This window comes from Manacus candei, unplaced genomic scaffold, assembly GCF_025592945.1.
Source record: "Manacus candei isolate 608988 ecotype Guabito, Panama unplaced genomic scaffold, ASM2559294v1 h1tg000046l, whole genome shotgun sequence".
Lineage (NCBI taxonomy): Eukaryota > Metazoa > Chordata > Aves > Passeriformes > Pipridae > Manacus > Manacus candei.
In genome coordinates, this window is record NW_026138094.1 from 593,913 (window position 1) to 615,848 (window position 21,936).

The window sequence follows — 21,936 nt, forward strand, 5'->3', positions numbered from 1 at the left end:
TCGAACTCTGCCCGATGCTCGGGGGATATTTCTGCCTAAGCCTCACATACTGTAAGTTATATGACTGTCTCTTCCCAAATTAAGCAAACACAGATTCCCTCCTGCCGAGCTGAAAATCTCAGTATCAGTTTCTCCAGTCCTCACCAAATCCTCACCAGTCTGGCTCTGGAGAAAATGCATAAAGAACCCCCGTCTGCTCCGAGTTCCGGCTGGGGAGCTGCACGGATATCAGTGAGGTTTCAGGGTGTAACAGAGCAGAAACCAGCTCAGCATGCTCATCTTCTCAAGCTAAGTCTGTCCTTCTGTTTGGATAGATTAGCTCTTCCCTGCATTTCCCCCTGCTCAGGGATGCCAGCCTGGCCCCGGCAGCCGCGAGCCGCGAACAGCGGGAGGCCCCGCTTCATCCAGCACCAACTCCCACATCTCCAACAGTGCCGCCTTTTGTTCTCCTCGTTCCTGTCTGATCTCCTCAGCCCTGTCTTACATTCCTCCTTCAGGGCCCCCTCCGAAAGTTACTCCACAAAACAGGATCCTGCTTTTCTATTTCAAACCCCGGCCTGGCATCTGAGCAAAAATAAACAGGGATCAATCATCGCCCCGACACACAGGGGTCCCTTTTCCACCTCTCCCTGGGCTTTTGGAAGATGAACTGTCACAATTCATCTGCTGCTTGGATATGCAGGGAACTCACGGACTCGGGCAGTGGGATACAAGGGGTGTATTTCCTAGATGAAAAATGAGTGTATTGCAGAGAATAAACTGAAGGAGCTGATCTTACCTGTTCACCTTCCTGCCAAGCCAAGCTGGGCACTCGTGAAACAGCTGCTGGGTGAACTCCACTCCTCACCGCCCTCACTCGATGCTCTTGGCTCCTAAATTCCAAGTCATCAGTGGTAACTTTTCCACTTGCAGACTGGATCCTGGGTGGAGTACCAGGTGCAAGTGCTCTCAGCAGGTTCCAAGTCTGCCCAGACAGTGCCATCCCTTCCCTCGGGAGCTGCAGCGATGCTAATCATGGAACAAGCAACTTCCTGACTGCACAGTATTGCTTCCCTGGAACAACAGCATTTCAGAGTGAATGTGTTATCAAAACAATAAACCAGGCTGTGCATGCTCAGATTAACTTTCACCTGCTGTTTGCAGTACTGAGAGGCTGCTCCGACCAGCTCCCTGACCCCTCTGTGCCTGTGTCGGTGTTTGGTTCAGTCTGGAGCCCCTTGGGGTGACTCTCCTGACCTTCCCTCTACTGCAATCACATCCAGGCTGCAGAACTGGATTCCTTTCAGCCATAAGATGAGCTCCAGAGACCCACACAACACACCCAGCTGCTACTGAATGCTCCAAGCCACGGGGCCAGACCAGACCTAACCCAAGGAATTCCCCCCAGAACACACACAGCGGACCAGCACCAAACATTTCACTCCCCAGATCTGTTCCTGTCACACCTCACTGATTCCTCGTGCAGGTGTGAGCTCTAGGAAGCCTCTCTGCACCTGCCTGTCTCCCTGCAGGACCTCATGGTGTTTCCCAGACAGCTTGCACAGCCCAATTAGCTAAATTTTCCCCCATTCCACTCCATTCTGGTTTAGCTAAACAAGATTCCCTCTAGCCAGAGGTGGAAGGTTGTAGGCTTGGAGCTCACAGCTTACCCACAGTTGCCCAGAGAAGCTGTGGCTTCCCCATCCCTTGGAAGTGTCCAAGGCCAGGTTGGATGGGGCTTGGAGCGACCTGGGATAGTGGAAGGTGTCCCTGCCCATGGAAGGGGGTGGAACAAGACAGTCTTTTAGGTCCCTCCAACCCAAAACATTCTGGGATTCCATGATTACCCTGTTGCCTGGGAGCTTTCAGAGGTCCATTCCCTGGAAGTGTGGCTTGGACCAGCAAACCTTCTCTAACTCACTGGCAGGCTCTGAATCAACAAAAAGCCAGGACTGAGTTTCAGGTAGGGAACTGTGTGTTCTGCTGGAGGCCCTGAAGGAAACAGAGTTGAATTCCCATAAGGGAATTACCGGGATCGTTACAGATGAATAATTATTTTGGATCTGGGAAGCCATGGTGGTGTTCATTTCCTGCAGGTTTTTCCTGGGCTGTCGTGTCGGACCAGACGCTGTGCGGGACCAGCCCCAGCACATTCCCTGCTCCAGGGACAGCCTGGCCCAGACCTGCTCCTCCCCCAGTCATTTTCCAATTAGCACAGGGCTGTGGTGTGATGAGTAACTGTGGAAGGAGAGAGGGAATCTGAATTTGCCTGCCCTTAAACAGGTTACTGGGATTTCTAATGAGTGTCAAACAATTGCAAACCCTCCCCAACCACAATAACAGGTCCCTGGCCAATGTCAAGTCTAATTTCTCTAAACAGTGGTACCATTAAATTCCCCTGTGATGGTTGATTTTGAACTGGCAGTAGGAATGAGTTATACCCACTACACAGGGATTTCAGATTTCATCTTCGCTTCTACCTTTGATTTATGGAACAGATTTATTTTCTGGGTTACATTTTAATATTTTTGCCCTTCTGTTAATGATAACCACTGTCTGAAGGTTTGCACTTCAGTGTCGCAATGCTGAAGAAATTGGGAGTATCTGGGTCTGCTGTGAGTGTAACTGGCCAGGTTTAAACACCTACACTGGCTCTGAAATACAGGTGTTCACTCCCATGGCAGAAATCTCAATTCAAAAGCTTCACTCTTCTCCCAGAAACGAATTCTGCCTCAGGAGCTTATTTAAATCAGAGACCAAAATAGAGGAAAAATCACTCTCCTGTTATTTTCACTCTTCCCCTGCTCAGAGTCTCATGTGACAAATCAGCTGCTACTTATAGAACATCTTCCAAAGCCTGCACGTTGTTTCCCAGGGTGGCTGGAAGAGCTGTGGAGGTACCACTGTCACTGCAGCAGCACAGTCAGCACATCACTCTGAAAGCTGCTCCCACTTATCCAACACTGCTGGGCAAATGCTTAGGGTGAGAGCATCTTAAGGACTCTAAAAAAATGTAAAAAATTAAGGAAAACCCTCTCTGTGTCCTCTTGCTGGTGATTCCTCCCCCCTCTCCACACCCTCCAGCACAAACCTCCCCATCTCCACTGCAAAGACCCCACTTTGCACCTCCAGTTCTGCAACTGCCACGGAGCATCTGGGTCCAGTCAAGATCATGGTCTGAGTCTCCCTACATAATTTAGCAAGATTTTACTGCCAAAAAGTAATTTCCCTGCAAAGAAAGGCCAGTAAGTCTTGCCTGATCCCTTTAGCTCTGTATCATCTGCAAATTTAATGATCCAAATGCTGCGGTGCTGTGTAAATCTTTAATAAAAATACTACAGAGCCCCAGCAGAGGATCTGCTCCCTGGTCACCTCCTCAGTGACACTCACCCTTAGCTTCAAGCCATGGCTCTGCCTTCCTCCCAGTATTTTACCCTTTTCAATAATAGATTATTTTAACCTACACTGAGGGAGTTTGGACCATAATCCATCAGGCAAAATTTTCTTAAAGCCTTGTGGGCAACCAGATAGATTTATACCATCCAGCCTGATAGTTATTTCATTAGCATAAGTGATCAAATTAGTCTGACATGATTTACCTGCAATACATCCATGCTGACTCACTCCCATTACAGGAAATTTATTCTTCCTAAAAAAATTCTGCTGCAAACTAACTGTAAATGAAGATTTCAGAAGAACAACGTTCATCTGGAATCTTTGCCTCCTGTTATTATTTCTGTTGTGAGGGAGCATGGGCATTTTTGGGTCATTTAGGGAATGGGCCAGACTAAAGGAGAGACAGAGGGTACAGGAACAAGTGGAGGAACAAAAGAATTATCTCTCCAGAGGGGACAGGTACTGTCAAGGACACTTGACTCCTTCCAGAGAGAGACACAGAGCAAGGAATTAAACCTGGCATGAGACACTCAAAATAGGATTTCATCTGATCTGATTTTCTCTGGACCCTGACGAAGCACCTTGGGAAGAGAGAGAGGAGCAGGGACAGGGAAGTCTGCTTTGGAGCTTCCAGCCACAGACACCACCATCACCTTCTACCTCTAATGAAACTACTGAAAAAAACTGTTGCATGGCCAAACTATTGTCCCCAAAGGAGGAATGTCATTCCAGACATGTTGAGAGATGCCAGGAGAAAAGGAGGCTCAGGGGGGACCTTCTTTCTCTCTCCAACTCCCTGACAGGAGGGTTGAGCCAGGGGAGAGGTGGGGTCAGGCTCTGTTCCCAGGGAATGAGGGACAGGACAGAGAGGAAACAGCCTCAAGTTGTGCCAGGGGAGGTTTAGGCTGGATACTGGGGAAGATTTCTTCATGGAAAGGGTTTTCAAGCTTTGGAACAGGCTGCTCAGGGCAGGGGTGGAGTCCCCATTTCTAGAGGGATTTAAAAGCCATGTGGATGTGGCACTTGGGGACGTGGTCAGTGGTGGCCTTGGCAGGGCTGGGGAACGGTTGGACTCGATGACTTCAGAGGGCTTTTCTAACCTAAACAATTCTGTGCTTTTGGGAGATCTTTCTCCAGTGAAGGAGGGTTTTGGGGGAGTTTGCTGGATTGGGGATTTAGTTGGGAACGATTTCCTTGCAAGAACTGGGCTGAGCCCAGAGAACTAAAGTCCCCTGGTATATTCAGTCAAAACAAGCTTTCTCTTCTTCTTCTTCTTGACCACTCTGCCCTGTCAGCCACCTCCTCCCCAGGGACCTCCTCTCCCAGGCTGCAGGGAAGCTCAGGAGGCCTCCCCAGCTATTCAGGGTACACAGAATTGTTTCTCACAGTTTCTTTACACACCATGGTGACTTGTAGGTAATAATGTCCTTCCACACAAGGTTTGCCCACACCTGAATGCAGCTGCCAACCCTCCAGGAGCAGCCAGGAATGCTGCTGGCACAGTGCAGAGGCACAAAACTGGGGGCCTGGGGTGGAATTCCAGCTCTGCTACTGTCCTCTTGTGCCACCTTTAGGCATGTCACCTTCCCCTGGAGCTGGCTCCCCCTCCCACCTCCAGTCTGACCTGGATGTTTAAATCTGAACTCTTCAGAGAACAGAGCAACTCTTGTACCCAGAGCAACTCAGGGTCCACTGTGCAAAAGTGTCTAAATCTGCTTCCAACTCTTTTAGTTAAACCAGAGAATTTTCTTTCATTTTGCTCTTGGCTAAACATTCAGTTGAGATTTTTCATGCAGGATTTAAAGATGGGAGAGGAGGGAGACTTTTTATGAGGGCAGATAGTGACAGGCCAAGGGGGATGATTTTAAACTGCCAGAGGGCAGGGTTAGATGGGATATTGGGAAAGAATCCTTCCCTGTGAGGGTGGTGAGGCCCTGGCACAGGTTGCCCAGAGAAGCTGTGGCTGCCCCATCCCTAGAAGTGTCCAAGGCCAGGTTGGACAGGGCTTGGAGCAACCTGGGCTAGTGGAAGGTGTCCCTGCCTACGGGGTGGAACAAGATGAGCTTCAGGGTCCTTTACAGCCCAAACCATTCCACAATTCCATGCCTTGGGAACTGACCACATTAACATCTGTAAGTTAATTTTTGTCTAGGGAAGCATTCTGGTATTGAAGGATGCTCACAAAGGCCACTCCACAGGCAGCTGTTGGGTAACCTGTGTTACCAACTGAATCATTCCATTACAGTTTTAATTTCAGCTGTGTCCTTCAAGGCAATGAAGCTACAGGCAACATCGTGCTGAGGGCAAAGGGAGTCAAGGAATTATTAAATGATCACAGTTAAGAGGCAGAACAAAGGTCCAGTCATTAAAGCATGCACAGAAAACCAAGCCTTTTCCACTATGTAATCCTCTGTCAGGCCTCCCCACTGCTTGGCACAGTAAAATAATATAGCCAGAGATGATATTTTTTTCCTCCTACATATACTGTCATTTAATTTCCCAGGGAAAAAAAAAAAACCTTTCAAGCTCTTTAGTGTTTAAAAGGAAAAAAAGGTAACAGTGACAGGCACTGAGGCATTTCAAGCCTGCTGTGTGGGGTCCAGGGATAAGGTGTGTCCTTGAGGAAGAACAGGTTCCAGTGAGGATCCATCCCTGACCAGCCAGCAGCCTCAATCCCACAAAATTCAGTGTGTAACTCAGCCTGCAGCACAAACTTGAGCACCATTGACTTCAAAAGCCTTTAGCACATATTTAAAATTATCAGAGGCTTTGATAACTTGGGACCTTGGTCAAATCCAAGGACCACTAGGAAACGAGGAGATACTGTCTCCAAGCACAGGACACACACATAGCACTCCATGTCAACCCCTTAATTAGCACATAATCTGTACCCTACCAGGAAATCAGAGTCCCTTCTCGATCAGCACCATCAACGTCCTGACAGTGCTGCAGGAACCCTTCTCCTTTAATTACATGGAGCCAACCACGTGCTGTGTGATTAGTAAGAAAAATGAATTATTGAAGTAACTTGCATTTAACAAAAACTGCCATTCTGCTTGCCACTCAGTGCTCAGCCACCATAAAAAGATGTTCTTCTTATGCAGGAAAATAGATTTTTCCTGCTGCTAAGATGTCACAGATTTGAGATTTTTTCCAGGCTTTTCAAACATAAAGTCCTCTATCCTTACCTAGATTCCAGGTCAGCAGTGACCAGGTGGCTTATCAGGCAGCCTGATCTCTGCAGCAGGTTCCCAGCTGGTTAAGAATTACTGTGAATGGAGGAAAACAACCTAAAAAATTACAGGGAAAATGACAGCCTTTCTCCTGTTTGACAGAGATCTTGCTTTTTCCTCTTTTTTCCCTTGTGCACGTTCATAATTTTGTAGACAGGTAATTACATGTCTGATATAAAGACCACCCCTCCTAGTTCACGCTTCAGAGCCGGCAGAATTTAGTTGCATTTAATCACAGCAATCACAGATGCAGAAATGCAGCTGGAGTGGAGGTGGAAGAAGAGCTCACTCACCCACCTAATGGAGGAATTCAACTGGGAGACCTGGAATCAGACACGGAGTTGCTGCTCTTGCCTTTGGCTTCATTTTCTAAGATGGGGAGGAACTGAAGCAACGCAGAGCCGGACTCAGCTCTCCCAAAAGAGAGGGATGCAGGCCCTCCCAGCTCCCTGGGGAGCAGGTGAGCACCCCTGAGCAGGACTGCACCAATCTGCTCTCTCAGAAGGGTTCATTCCCTGGGGTGAACCGAGACAGTCCCAAACTGGAGCCAGTTTCCTCCCAGCCAGCTCAGCACCTCAGCCCTGCCATTCCCAGCTCTCCCACTCTGGCCATAGCAGCAGCAGAGCCAGCCAGGCCTCCCTGCCCAGGCCTGCCCTTCCTTTCCCACGGAGCCCCACAGCTACATTCCCTTGGATGAAAAACTCCAACCAGGCAATGGCTGGTAGCCAGGTGGGCTAGTGAGCACTTGTCATTTGTGGAGGGCAGGAGTGAGAAACATCTCTGAATTTAGGGCACGGTAGCCCAATTTTCCAGCTTCCTCTGAGTGGACTCTGCCCAGGAGAGGAGCTGGTGCAGAAGAACAACATGGAATTTTCATAAGGACACTGGCCCAGAGGCTCCACTCAGTTGTCATCAGCCAGTCTGGGGAGGTCAGACTGAGAGCTGCACTGCCAAAGGCTGCCAAGATCAGGTGTAAATGAACAAATCAAACAACCAGAGAAAAAAGGAGGAGTGAAGTGAACAAACATTTGCTTTAACAGCAGCTTCCACTCACCTGGATCTTGTCAAAACACCTTTATCTCATCACCAGCACTGCTCGCTCGGCATCAGCACCGTGCCATCCATGTAGGGCAAACAAACCTTCTTCAAGATGTGAAGATAAAAGGGAAGAGTGAAAACAGCTTCGCTGGTGTTCTAGTGACAGGATGGCCAGTAAAGAAAACTGATATTCCCTGTACAGAACCAAAGACTGGATAGGAAATGAGCCCTGAAATTACCATCAGATTTTCCCCTGTCTAACAGACGTTTGTTCTTGAGGTCTTCAGTCATTATTATTTCAGAGTTGTGCCTGGAAGCACCTCTTTCTGACACATACACACAGAACAAGCCAGAAACTCACCCAAAACTGCTCCTAAGAAGCTCCAGCCCTGGACCCTCTCCCCTCTCCAGCCCAGAAAATCTGCTCACACCATTACTATTGTTATCACTTTCCCAGCACATACATTGAACATCCCTTGCTGTACTTTAAGGCCTCCCACTACAGACCCATCCCTCCCTCTTTGCCAGAGCTTGACCAGGTGTCCTCTAACTGGCCCAAACACTCTCAGATCCTTCCATCTGTTCCCCAGGCAAGTGCTCCCAAGATCTATGATAGCTCTGGACTGCTGCTTCTCTCTCAGTGTGTGCACCTCCTGCCTCCTCACTGAGGCTCAGCCCACACTGCACAGGCAGGGGCTGTTTTACAGATCTTCAGGTGCAATTTCTATTTTATGAACAAAAGAAAAGGGTAAGAAATTAAAAGATCTGGTCAATCAGAGACGTGGAAAAAAAAGAAAACCACAGGAGCCCTGTCTCTGCTCAAACAGAGCGACAGCCAAAAATAAGCTTCAGATGAGAAGATAAAATCGGGAGCATCACAACTAAATTGGGATGTCTGGTCACTTTAGCTCTATCACAACTGCCCTGCTGGTGCTATTGAAGTGTCTCGAGCTGCCCTTTAGCAGCACTTCCCTTTCTGAAGCTGCCAGGGCCTTTGTTCCTCCCCAGAATAGTGTCCTGCTCATGCACACAGGGGCAGGGCAAGGTTGGACACCGTGCGCTGCATTGTACTGTCAGGCTAAATAGAAGCTGATGGGATAATAATTAATTGCAGTCTCCCTGTAATAAAAGACAAGACAAAGCCAGAGATATAAATAAAATCATCAAAGGGACTCACAGAATAGGAGCTGTGTCTGCATTTTGTGGGCAATTTACAAGCCAAAGGAAGGTTGGGAACCCAAGGACTGGAAAGCAATAAAAATCTATGGAGCCCTCACAAAACCGTGACAGCGTCTCGCTGATCTGTCTTGTTACCAGGCAGAGGTATAAATCCCCTCAACACCTCTGTTGTTTAAGGAGCTGGAACGGGAAGGGAAAAACAAGGCTTGAAGTGGGAGTGACCCCCGGCTCACTCAGCCCGAGCAGCGGGAGGTGCCCTCGGAGAGAATGGAGGGGACAGAAGGCACCCAGCTCCTCCAGGGCAGCCGGCTGGGCCGCCAGCCGGGAAATGTGGGCTGGGAGCTCTGCGCGGCCCGGAGCGCTTTGATGGAGACGTTTTTAACTCTCTTTGTACCAGGAGGGCTCCCTTCCTTATGGCCTGCACAAAAGCAAGCCCTGCCCTGACCTGTAAGCTGCCAGCCCCAGCTGCCTGTCCCTGCTCCCCGGCTGTTGTCACCTTCAGCTCGGGGGGAAGAGGGGGACAGAGCCGGGGCTGAAAGAGCCCCCAGCACCGCCCCAAACCCCGAGCAGCTGCAACCTGGAGACATGGGAGGGACAAGAGAGAGGGGAACACTCCCCCTGCTCTCCCCACGAGGTTGTGAGAGAGGAAAATGAATAGGAAAGAGGATGGATACTAAGGGAGGGGAGGGAATGATTTGTCCTGTTTAACGTCTCATTCTCACTGAAGTCAGATAAACAGGTGCCTAAATACAGCCAGTGACATGACACATCCCCCTGCTCAGCCCATCCTGCAGCTCATCCCACTCGACCTCCAGAGCAGAAGGACTGAAGGAAAATGATCAGGTGCTCTCATAAAAGACGGAGAGACACAGCCCTCCCAGACATCTGGGCCAAACGGCTGCTGGTCCAGGCCTCTTCTCCTGGGAGATGGGCTATTGTACATCCAGCTCATCTCCATATGGCCATGAATCCCACCACAGACACACAGAGGCTTCCCTCATTCATCCCTAAAGTGGATGGAGAGGCCAGGGAGAGAGGTAAAGCAACGAGGCACATTCCCTGCCTCTACAGTAAAAGCTGTTCTTGCTAAGTGGGTGCATATCAGGGACAAGCTGGAAACACAGATCCCAAATCCCAGACCCAGATCTGAGCTTTGTTTTGTGGTTTTTATTTCCTCTCCCTCTCTTCTTAAAACTCTCCTCTCAGAAAATTCTTCTTTGGCCAAATGAAGCCAAGGCAAAGAAACAGCAGCTAATTGAAATGAACTGACACTGCACAATATCCCCCCCCAAGGCAAACACAACCCTCTTCTCAAAGAACAAATAAGCCCTCAACTAAACAACAGCTTCCTTAATGTAGCCAGCTAAGTCTTTCTTCCACCCCACACCTAAACAACAAACAAAGCAACCAGAGAGAAAAGTCACCTCCCTTTCCCTGCTCATGCCTTGCCAGGACTTTACATCCCCCAGCAGTGATGCCAGTGGGGAAGAGAATTGTCTCCACCTGCAGCATGTGGGGCTCTGCCTTGCTGGGGACCTGGTGGTGGTCACCAGAGAGAAGGATCATCCCAGATCACCCCCTGCCCTGTGTCTCTGTGCAGCCCAGGCTGGTCAGGAAGAGGAGGTGATAGGGCCCCAGCCAGCCCCCAGGCAGCCCAGGAGCTTGGGCTACAGCTTTGCCTTTGCTTCCATGCAGGAAACAGAACCAGAGCTGGGTTGCTTGGCTTTAGGGACCAAATCTTGGACCTAAAAGGAGTAGCCTGGGCTGCCTGAGCTGGGGGTCAGTCACACCTTACCATTCTGAAGGTGACCAGCTCTCTCTGAGGGCCCTGCCCAGCAGTGGGGGTGATGGGATCTCCATGCAAAGAAGAAGTTAGACTCGATGAGTTTGAAGGTCTTTTCCAACCTGAGTGAGTCCATGACTGCATGACTCTCTCCAAGGACCTGGAGACACGATGCCCAGAGCAAGCTCAGCAGTGCAGCATGCCCCACCTGGCTCAAGGGAATTCAAAATAGGTGAATATTTCTCTCACCAAAAAGGCCAGGGAAGTCAGCTGGCAGGAACCTGCTTGTCCTGCTCAGGGAAAGCACATCCCCGTGGGTGCAGAGCCAGAGCACAGCTGATGTGCTGGGGGGGGGAGAGAGAGGCAGACTGAGAGTTAATCCGTGTCCTTGGCTTCAAGTTGAGAGCTGCTGCAGGAGTGGGAGAGAACTGGAAAGCACCCAAATGTTTGTGGGGCCTGCCACCAGATTCTCCCTCTAGCTTGCAAGCAGTCCTGTGGGTAGGGAGGAGGGATGTAGGCTCCAAGTGTTGCCAAGGGAAGAGCAGCTCTGCCATGGCCCACTCCCTGAGACCACCCTCGTGCCATCTGCCAGCCAGGGCACCCCTCTCACCGCTCCCTAATCCGGCTCAGCCACGAGGAGCTGTCCTTTCCCATACTCTACACGTGCATAAACACTTTCCTTCTGCCTCCTGGTCCCTGAGGATGGATGGATTTGGGTACATGGAGAATTAGCAAGTGTGCTGCTGGTGTCCCATATTTCACATCCTCAGTCCCCACAGGTTTTAGAAGACCACAGCCCAGCTTGCTTCTCATGAGTGCTCCCAACCCAGACCTGTGTCAAACATCCCTTAGCTGAGGCCATTTTTAGAAGTATTCCCTTTGTGCTCTTTAGGGCAGCCGGGGATCCTGGACCCATAGAGCCTCCAGAGACTGCAGCTTGATGAGGAAGGCTGTGACCATCCTTATTCCCTCACCTCAGGAGCCCTTCAAAGCTGAATTCAGTCACCATGAACCTCAGAAGTGGGGAAGAGCTTCTGGCCCAGGTCTTTGGTGGGTGATAACCACCAAAATGCTGTGTGCAGCCTGCTCTCTGTGCTAGGAGGACATAGGCTTGGTCAGATCAGCCCCACAGCTCTGACACCAGCCACTTCTTACAGTACTGAGCCAGGAAGAGCCTCCTTGCCCAACTGGTACAAGGTCCAGAATGTCCTTCTGTCCAGGGCACAGTCCTGGTTGTGATCTCTGACCAAAAAATCCACGCTGTTCCTGAGCTTCACACACAAACCCAGGGGCTCACCCCCAAAAACCTCCCCAGCTCCATCCTTTCAAGGCAGCTGCAGTGGAGTGGATGGGCAGAAGTTCCTGCTGAGCTGGCAGTGCCCCGGGGCAGCACCATGAGTGCAGGGCAGGCCCTTGGAGCCCTGACAAGGGCTGAGTGTCAGCAGGGCCCTCACACAGCCCTGCTTGACTCTGCTCTGCACAGAACACACACACGAGCAGAGCCACTTACCGAGCTGCGGGAAGAGCCCTGACAGCAGAGGGGCCGTAACCTTTCGCTGAAATACAGTAACTTAAAAAAAATAACATTCTAAAGATGGAACAGACGCTCATCCATCACACCTTCAGCTGTGAGATATCCCCTTCCTACCAGCAGCCTTTTTTGTAAGCTGCATCCAGGCAACGGAACTGCACTCACTGATGGAGTCGTTACTGCACACTCTGCTCCAACCAGCCCGAGATAATTCCTGCTCACGGCTTGGGAACGGCTCCTGCTCAATCGCCTGGAAGGTGATTAAACACTGCAGCACTTAGATCCACACTGGCAGCCAGGCAGGCACAGGTCAGAGGGGACAGAGAGGATCTCGCCACGTGAATATCGAGTTTAAAGAGAGGCATCTCCCTCTGATCCCATTTCCAGCCCCTTGGGCAGTGTGAGCAGTAGGAACAGGTCGGAGGAGAGGCTGCCTGTGCTGTGGTGTCACCCACGGCAGCACCCAGAGAGGAGGTGATTTGGACCCAAGTTTAGAAACCCCTCCAACCTCTGCATGGAGGGAGGGGAAGGGGGCAGGTACCTCCTCTGACCACCCTGAACATGGATCCTGGACTATTGCTCCTCTGATCTCGGCTGCTGGCTCGCAGCCGCAGGTGGCTGATCAGCCAAGACCTTGAACCTCCTGCCTTGATTGTTCCTGAGCCATCCTGCCTGCCCTGCAGTTTAGGAAATGTGGCACAGATTCTGCAGGGGTGTGAGCACACTCACACTGAACCAAGAGCAGTTCAGGCTCTTTTATCAGGAAGTGATAGCACCTGGACTTTGAGTACATATTCAGACTAGTTTAGTGATTAGTAGTTAATATTCTCGGTGATAGGATGTGTGAAATGCAAGCAAGAGGCTCTTTTGATCTCCTATCCTCACGCTCCTGGATCCTGGACTACGTGGCACGAGGGACCAAATGACTGGTCCGTGGGTGCTCGTGTCCCATGAGGAATGCTGCAGTCTCCCCATCCTGCTCTGCACCCCAAGATCCACTGTCCTGCCCCAACCTGCCAGGTTTGTTGGAAGGAGGCAGTGGGGGTGAGAACTCATGGATTTTGAATAAAAACAGAGGTCACACCTGGGATCCCATGGATTCTATGGATATGGCATATGAACATGGGGGGGAACATGGGGGCCCAGCTCACCCCAAGGGCTGGGCAGTTCTTGAGCCTTGGGAGAAGTTGAATAAAACGATACAAGAGCTGGAGACATTCAGGCTGCTTGGGACAGCACACCCAGGGACAGGCTGGGGCTGGGAAGATGCTTCCAGCTCATGGTGCTCAAAGGTGCTCCCTGCTCCTCAGTGACACAGGTGTCTGCCCCTGCAGACCCAGCAAGGGAAGGAGGAGCAGGAGATGGAGCACACAGGACGATCTAATCAAGGTGTGCTGCTAATGCCACGAGGACAGAAATGTTGTACTCTTTGGTTCACTTCTGTTTTGGTGCCCTAAGAGGAAAAAAAAGACACCAGCAGCTGTCACTGCTGTAGGACTTGGAAGAAAACACTCCATCCAGCTGAGCTCCTGCAGACAAGTGAGGACTGGATCAGGACTAAGCAGGTGTGTTAAAACTCCCTCTGTGTTACAGCCCCCGAGGTGCTGCAGACCTTACATTAATGCTCCACTTGACTTTCCAGGCTCTCTCCTTCCTCACAGCCTCATGATGCCGAGTTGAATCCTATAGGAGTGTGCAGAGGGCACAAAGCCATTTTCCTGAGCTCCCCCTTTTAGGCAGATCAGCCACAGACCCGCCACAGCCATGAGGCAGCTCAGAGACAGAACAGCATCCTGAGGGGCTGTCCAAGAGCAGGATGGCAGAGCTGTAAGTCCTGAGGGGACTTGTCAGCTTAAACTTTATCCTGTGGAGACCTGTAGGCCCTGAGCTCATGCTTGCAGAGCACTGCACTCACAGAACAGCTCCTATGCTACAGTTCTTTGTAAGACTTTTCTTCCTTCACAAAGGTGTTGTACAGGCATTTTCTTTCTCATGAAGTGTTTGCCACAGCGTGTCTGATGGTGTAGAGCTGCTGGATGGACATGACAGGACTTCCTGACCACAGCCCTGTGAACTGGCAAAGAACAGCCACACAGAATCATAGAATCACAGAATGTGCTGAGTTGGAAGGGACCCATCAGGATCATCAACTCCTGGCCCTGTGCAGGACCCCCAACAATCCCACCATGTGCCTGAGAGTATTGTCCAAACACTTCTTGAACTCAGACAGGCTTGGTGCTGTGACCACCCAAGGGAGCTCCCATCCTCACAACCTTCTGGGCTGGACAAACCTAATCATTCCAAGGCCTGGATGCTTCATAAACCACGTAGCCATAGGGATCACAGATGCATGGAAGGCACTGGGCTGCCATCAAGGGCTGTGGGAGCAGAGGTGAAGCTGTAGGGACCCTTCTCCAGGGTTTAGGACAAACCCCTTCCCAGGGGTGACAGCCAGGCCAATGGCTGCCTGAACACTGGGGACACAGCTCCAGCTCAGCAGGGCCCTTTGTTCTCTGACTTCATCTTCATCCTCATCCCTGGGCTGTTCTGAAGGGAGCAGAGACAAACATGTGGCACACAATGGCAGCCCCTGCGAGGGAGCAGATTGAGCTCTCTGTGCACACCAACAGCGAAACCATTCCTTGGTGGCTCCTCTCGTGGGACACTTCAAAGGCTCCAGCAGCCACGACGCTGCTGCTGCCCTGGGGGAGCTCTCGCTGAATCCCCTCCGTGAATGAGAAGTCCAAATGAAAGCAGCTCCATTTGGCACGTGCACCCCTGTACAGATCCCTGAATGCTCAGCTCCTCATTGAACCTACGGCGGGCTGTTAATTCGTTATTCGCTTCCCAGCCTGGAAGGAAAAGCATGTTATACCCGAGGGCCAGGCCTGATGAACAGAGCCATAAATCAAGCAGTTTACAAGACCAGCAATTAGGAAACAAGCCGACAGAAGGGAGAACTCTGTCAGTAATAAAGCAGACACACCACAGGATCTGCTGAGTGCTCAAAGCAACGGGGGACACACAGTCCTTTCCACACTCCATCTCTAATTCTTCCAGTCATTCACTGCCTTTTCCCTCTCATCTCCTTCCCTTTATTTCCTCCTGCCCCCCCTCCAGGTTTTCCTTGTTCTCTTCCCCCTCTCTTCCAAAAAGCCTACTCTTCCAGCAAATGCAAGAACACACCTGCTGAGCAAATGGATTTACCAGCTGCTGCCCCAGAGCTGAGGCACATGCTGGGTACCAGCAGCTCCAGGATGATGGATACACACAGTCCCACAGGTGCAGGGTGGGATGGGGGAGCAGAGTGCTGCTCTCCAGCCAAAGGACTGCACAAGGCAGGAGCCCCTGGGCAGGAGACAGCCCTGCAGGTCCCGGGATGGTGGTGCTGCAGGAGCAAGTGGCAGTGGCAGAGCTGCTCAAGGAAGGAAGGGCCAGGGTGACTCTAAAACACCTTGCCTGTCTCCTGCCCCACTCATCTCCTGGATCTCTTTTCCAGCACCGGTCACACCCAGTTCCCTTGACTTGAACAGCAGCTTTCCAGACCCTTCCAACATCCCCTGCTCGATTCCTATTCCTTCTCCTTAGACATCACTGCAAATCTGCCCATGCTTTGCTCACTCCAAAGGATCTCCTGGAGTGGGGTCACTGGGTGGCCAAGGGGGTCTAGTGGGTTTAGACCCACTGTTTGTCCTGGTCCCAAAGGCAGCACTTTGCCCTCACACAACCCCCCAGAGAAGGGAGGCAGTGCCTGGGACACTCCTCCCTGGATGCTGCATTCCTGTGGAGCAGAGCAGCTGTTCCCCACGTGCAGCACAGGCACACGAGTGAAATCCTAGTGCAGGACATGGCTGTTTAACCACCTCTTGCATTCCCCTCCTGCTTCATGCACTACCACACCTCCAGGGCATCACATATTTGGGAAACCACAGCCAGAGGGGATATATTTTGTCTGCATTAGCCTTTGACACCCACTGTATGCACCAGTCTCCCTGCCACAAGAGGAATATGGCTATTTATGGGCCTTATTTTGTCATGGAAGGAGGGAGACCAGACACTCCTCCAATCATTCCAAGACTGAATGGATCAAGTTATACCAAGAATTAAGTACACAATATTCCAGTGGAGCCTGGAAGAACCATATGTAAAGAGTTTGCACTGCCTTGGAATGAGCATCATCACTCCAATGTCCTCCCAGCTGCCTGTGGGTTGATGCTGAATGGAAAGGCTAAAGATTTGTCTGGAAGAGTTGCTAGACCACAAGAGGAGGAAACATCTCCTCTAACCTTGAGCACAGAGAGATTAATAATCCGCCTCCTGCAGCGCCGGGGCCAGGAGGCTTTGAGGAGCTCTTTGGCAAGTGCTGCAGGAAGAGGCTGCAATGGGAAGTTAAGTAATTAGGTCATTGCAAAGCAGAAGGAAAGAAAGCAGAAATCTTTTCTGATTCCAGAGAAGGAGCAAACAGCTGCATTCCTGGAGACAGGCTGCATCAAGCTCCACAAGGAGCTGGGGAGGGGAATGGGTTTCAAGGTCTTGAGAAAAGCAAATCCCAGACACGAGGCCATGGCAACAAAGCACATTCAGCAGCTGGGGACTCCTCGGGAGAAGAGGGGAAATCCTCTTCCAAGGAAGGTTCTTCCTACTCAGATCTTGGCAAACCACTGTGAGCATTTCCATTTTGCTTAGCCAAGGTCTCTCCCAGGCCAGCCAGCCATGGATTTCACTCCCAGAACGGCTGGAGAGTTGCTGAACTACCACACCTCACCCCAAATGTGCTTGCTTGTTTGATGACGGGTAAGATCCCAACAGACCTTGCCTTCAGGAATCCTAATCCATTATCTTGCAGTCCCCTGGATTCCCAGAGCTGTGCAAGGCCCCACCAGGGAGCAGCCATGGAGCTGTGCTGCTGTTCACCACCTCTAAGCACTGAGCCCACAAAGCACCAGCTGCACCATCCGAAGTCCCTGAGCTGTCCATGGTGTAGAGTAAGGAAGAACATGAGGGAACAGCAGCTGCTGGCACTTGGGTCATGGGTTTGTTGTCCCAGAAATGTCACAGAGGCTTTCCATGGCATCAGGTAGGCTCTTGAGTGGCACTTGAAGGAAATTCCAGCCACTGGGCTTTGCCCAGCTCTGGGAAGGTCACAGTCCACAATCAGCCATATGTTCAGTCTTGGCTTCCCCTCACAATGCCAAGACATGCCTGTGAGGAATAAAGCCAGGGGCAATGTTAACGGATTGCCACTGAAACGGAGCCTCTCCTTGGCTTCCACCCTAATTAACCCTCGTGAGGCGGCGCAGGAAGGCCCTGCCCTGCCAACAAAGAGAGTGGGGTTGGTAATTAATTAGGGGCCTGTTGGGATCCCGGCACCTCTGCCCACAGCCCAGCTCCAGGGACAGATACAAAGGAGATTTAATGGAAACACCGTTTCCCCATTACGGCCTTGGGCTAAACAGAACCAGCTTTTGAAGGAACCTCATTTACAGTCCTGCCCCGTGACTGGTGCTTGGCATCTCACCCTGCAGGTACAGGAGGAGACTGAAAGGAACCTGAATGCAGGAGTAACAGAGAGAGCCCCTGAACTGATCTGTGAGTGATTTATGTTGGAACAGAGACAGCAAACCAAAACTCAGGTGTTTCTTTTCACTGCTCCCCACGTGAGCAGTGACAATGGGTGACATCAAGGCAGGAAGTTGTCAGGCCCGGGGGAAAGAGAAAGGGCAGAAAGGGCATTAGGAAATCACATCAAGGCAGTCCAAAATATCTTTTAAAGATGCTCAGAAAACAAGACAAGGAGCAGCTGCCAGAGATCAAGGGATGGTCTCCGTGGTCTGGGATGGAATAAGACTTTTCTGAGGGTACTGAGGGTCTGGCACCATATATGATACCCACTCTGCCCACACCCAGCCTGTCCCCACACACAAACCCAGATCAGAGCCCCAGCTGCAGCATGGTCTGTGTGCACAGAGGGTGCAGGGCAGAGAGACACAGCCAGCACTGGGCACACACACCCTGCTGGCTGTCCAGGCTGGCTTCCTGGGCCCAGGGAGCAACAGAGCAAAGAGTGCAGACACAGAGGTCACCTGCTGAGAACAAGGTGTTCCTGTGTCACAGCCTGGCATAGCACAGTGGGACAGCCCAGAACACCCCTGCACACCAGGAGAAAGGAGCCAGGGCAAGGGCAGACAGGACAAAGAGGAAACCACCCAGCCTTAATGTCTCCCTGTGAGAGAAAAGATACTCCTTACACTGCCCAAGGTGCCAGAAAGACATAAACATCTGCCCCAGATGACAGTTTTATTCCCTTATCCTAAAAGCTAGAACAGGGCACTTGCAGGTTTTCACCTCCTGGTCTCCCTCCAGCTGTGGTCACTGTTCCTGCAGGACTCCAGCCTCAGTTTGAGTCATGTTTATCCTACACCAAATATACTGACATTAAGCCTGGTCCTCTCACCCAACAAATGCTACATTTTCTTCCCTGCTCTCACCCTCCAGGCCAAATCTTCCCTCTTGGGCTCCCAGGCCTGGGTGAGCAGGACCATCTGATCCACAAGCTTAACTTCAGAGAATCATGGCATATCCTGAGCTGGAAGGGACCCACAGGGATTATCAAGTCCAACTCCTGCCCTGCACAGACACCCCAACAATCCCACCCTGTCCCTGAGAGCATTGTCCAAACCCTCCTTGAGCTCTGGCAGCCTTGAGGCCGTGCCCACTGCCCTGGGGAGCCTGTTCAGTGCCCAACCACCCTCTGGGGGAAGAACCTTTTCCCAATGTCCAACCTAAACCTCCCCTGGCACAGCTCCAGCCATTCCCTCAGGTATGCAAGTGAACTGGGACAGGTAGCCTGGGCTGCTGCTGCTTCCTCTGTGCAGCCCCATTTCACTGCAACTCCTGGATGTAACCCCCTCCCAGATGTTGCTGGACATCCTCTGCCCAAATGTGCAGTTGCCTTCCCTTCCTAACAAGCTCTCTGGCTCATTACCCTCTTGTTTTGCTTCTCTTCATGTCCTTTATTGAAGCTGGAGCCTTTCCAGCTCCCTCTCCTGGCTCAATTCCCCTCTCTCTTGCAGCCCTGCCCAAGCAGGAGGTCTGCCATGCTCCTCTTATCCATCTATTGGCAAGTCACAGCATCTTCCCAACCTCAGTGACTTCCCAATGGCCTCTCTCCCAGGTGACAGCCACACTTGGAGCCACTGTAACCTCTCTTTTCAGAGTCCTGTGATATTCCTTGGCTAAATAAACTCCTCTTGAAAAGATCAGGATTTTCCTCTCCCAACAGACACCACTTTCACTCCTCCTGGTAGACTCCCATTTTTCCACATAAAGCTGTCAGTTCCATGAAAATGTCAGCTCAAGGCTCAGCAACCACCGAGAAACAGATCAAGTGGAATGAATCATTTGGAAAGCAGAAAACAGAACAGAAAAATCTATGATTCATCCACACCTTGGATACTGTGGGCACCCGTGGTCCCTTCATCTCAAAAGGGGGTATCAGAACTGAAACAGATTCTGAAAAGAGCACAACAGATGGTCGTAGACACACAGCATAATTAAAAGCACAATTACTGAGGCACAATGAAGTAGCTCAGGCTCGTTAAGTGTGCAAGGGAAAAGGCTCATGGGGAAAAAGCAGGGGTGTGAAGTCATTACTGCTGTGAAGGGGCCTTGGCTCTTCACCTCCTCCTCCAAACCCAGAGCTCAGGGCCATGGATGAAGCTCAGAGGAGGCACCCCAGGGGATGCAGCCCAGGGAGTCCATGCCCTCCCTCTGTTCTTGGAGCCAGCACAGGGTCTTTGCTTCAAGTGTCTCAGGAACAGAGGGCCAACCAAATTCACCTCCAGAGTTCCCATTATCCCCTTACTCTCAGTCAAAGATCCCCTCTTTTCTCTATCATATTAGGAAAAAAGCCCATCCCGATGTTCTCAGGAGTAAGTTAATTATACCAGTGCTGAAGGCCTTTCCTTGTCTCTCCCCATCTGTCACCTTCCATTCACTGTGAAGGATCAGCCCCCACCTTCCATCAGCTCATAGCACCAGTCCACCCACCAGATTTCCAAGGAAGCACTGCCGTGCTTTTCTTTATTCATGCTTCTAGTAGGGAAAAACATCCATAAAGCTCCTCACTTGTCTTCCTCACAATCTCTTTTTGCTGTGACTCTGCAGCAAGTTTGACAGATCACTGTCAGGACCGCGTCTCTGCTCCTCTGCTCTCCTCCAGCAGTCTCACACTTTGGTAGGAGCTCTCCAGGACAAGCCTCCTCCTTTTTCCTGGCACAGTTCCCAACCCCAGAGCTCAGGTTTGCAGCTTTCCTGCTGAGGGTCGACCACAGGAGCTCCCCCAGCTGCATCCCTGGGTCAGCACCTTCCTCTGCTGTTCCATTCCCTCCTTTGCAGGACCGTGGGAGGGACACACAGGCCCCTTGCTATCCTGGTCCCACTGTCTTCCCAGACTGGTTGAGCTGGGCCAGGGCATCCAGGGGTGGTCCAGGCTGGCCCCAAGTCCTCTGTAACAGTCTGCTTGGAAGGAAAGGTCTCAGAGCTGGATCTGTGTGTGGAATTAGTTGGAATCCCATCAAAAGCCTGTGACACTTCATCTCTTCAGCAAAACATCTGAGCTGCTGCACATTTACTGTGATGTTCTGGTCCTAATGTGCATTTCTAACCCACCCTGGGTACACCCTGGGATGGGAACCAGTGTCAGCCTTTCTGCACTTGGAAAAGCCCATGAAGGGGCTGGAGGAGCTCTGGGAGCACAGGGGGAGCCTGGTGGGTGTTCAGTCAGTGATAAACCTGCTTTGCAAGCAGAACCTCTGCCAGCACAGAAAAGGGCAAAGATTTTGGAAAGGACTTCACACTCAGCTACTGAGCACTCAGCTCCTGGAAAACCCAATTATCTGGGACAGGGGCTCAGAGAGGTAGAACAATCCCTGCCCTTGAAGAGACACAAAAGCTGACTGGATGATGTCCAGACCGACTGGACCTCACTTTGAAGCTGGCTCTGAAGACTCCCTGAGGCTCCTTTCACCCCCCATTATCCTCTGACTGTAGGACTGCACATCCCTGACACAGCAGGGGAGTCTCAGTTGCACAGGGAACAGCAGGGCTGTCCTGGCCAGGCCTGGAGCACTCCATGGAGCTCAGCTCCCTCCTCAGCTCCCTGGCATGGGGTACCCACACCACAGATCTGTCTGGCTCAGACCCTGAGCTGGTTGTCTTTAGATACAGAACAGCTCCTGTCTTGCCAGCATCCCACAGTCCTGCAGATGAGCCAGAGGGTGCCCCTGGAAAAGCAATCTGCAGGAAAAGTGAAGGGCTGGAGTGAAAGGCTGATTGGTTTGTATTTGGATTTTAGTAAAAATGCAGTTACATCAATGTTTGGCTCCAAAAAAAACCCTTTCAGGTCTGAAAGTATCTCCTTTGAGCCTTGCTAAAGTGGAGTTCTTGGCAGTGGGGTGGTGTCTGCAGGAGAAACACCAATTCCCACTGACAGACACAGAGAGGATGGGAACTATCCCTCCCTTACACCCTGAGACACCTCAGGATTGGCATCCTGCAAGGAGGGATTTTACACCCTCATCTGGAGATCATCATGGAAAACAAGGGGTTTAGAAAGCCACTTTATAACCAAAAACATCAGAATAAATAAATGTGCAGCAGCTCAGATGTTCTGTGGAAGAGATGAAGTGTCACAGGCTTTTGATGGGATTCCAACCAATTCCACACACAAATCTGGCTCTAAGACCTTTCCTTCCAAGCAGACAGTTACTGAGACCTTCCACCCAATGGATAAGTGC

General features: G+C 51.2%; 1 long non-coding RNA gene across 1 annotated transcript in view; it reads right to left on the reverse strand.

Moving 5' to 3' along the window:
* The window catches only part of LOC127475107 (uncharacterized), a 49,886-nt gene that overhangs the window by 5,572 nt on the left and 22,378 nt on the right, over positions 1-21,936 (reverse strand). The window contains exon 4 of the long non-coding RNA XR_007906092.1: positions 779-1,053. This is a non-coding gene — a long non-coding RNA (uncharacterized LOC127475107). The remainder of the gene's footprint in view (positions 1-778; positions 1,054-21,936) is intronic.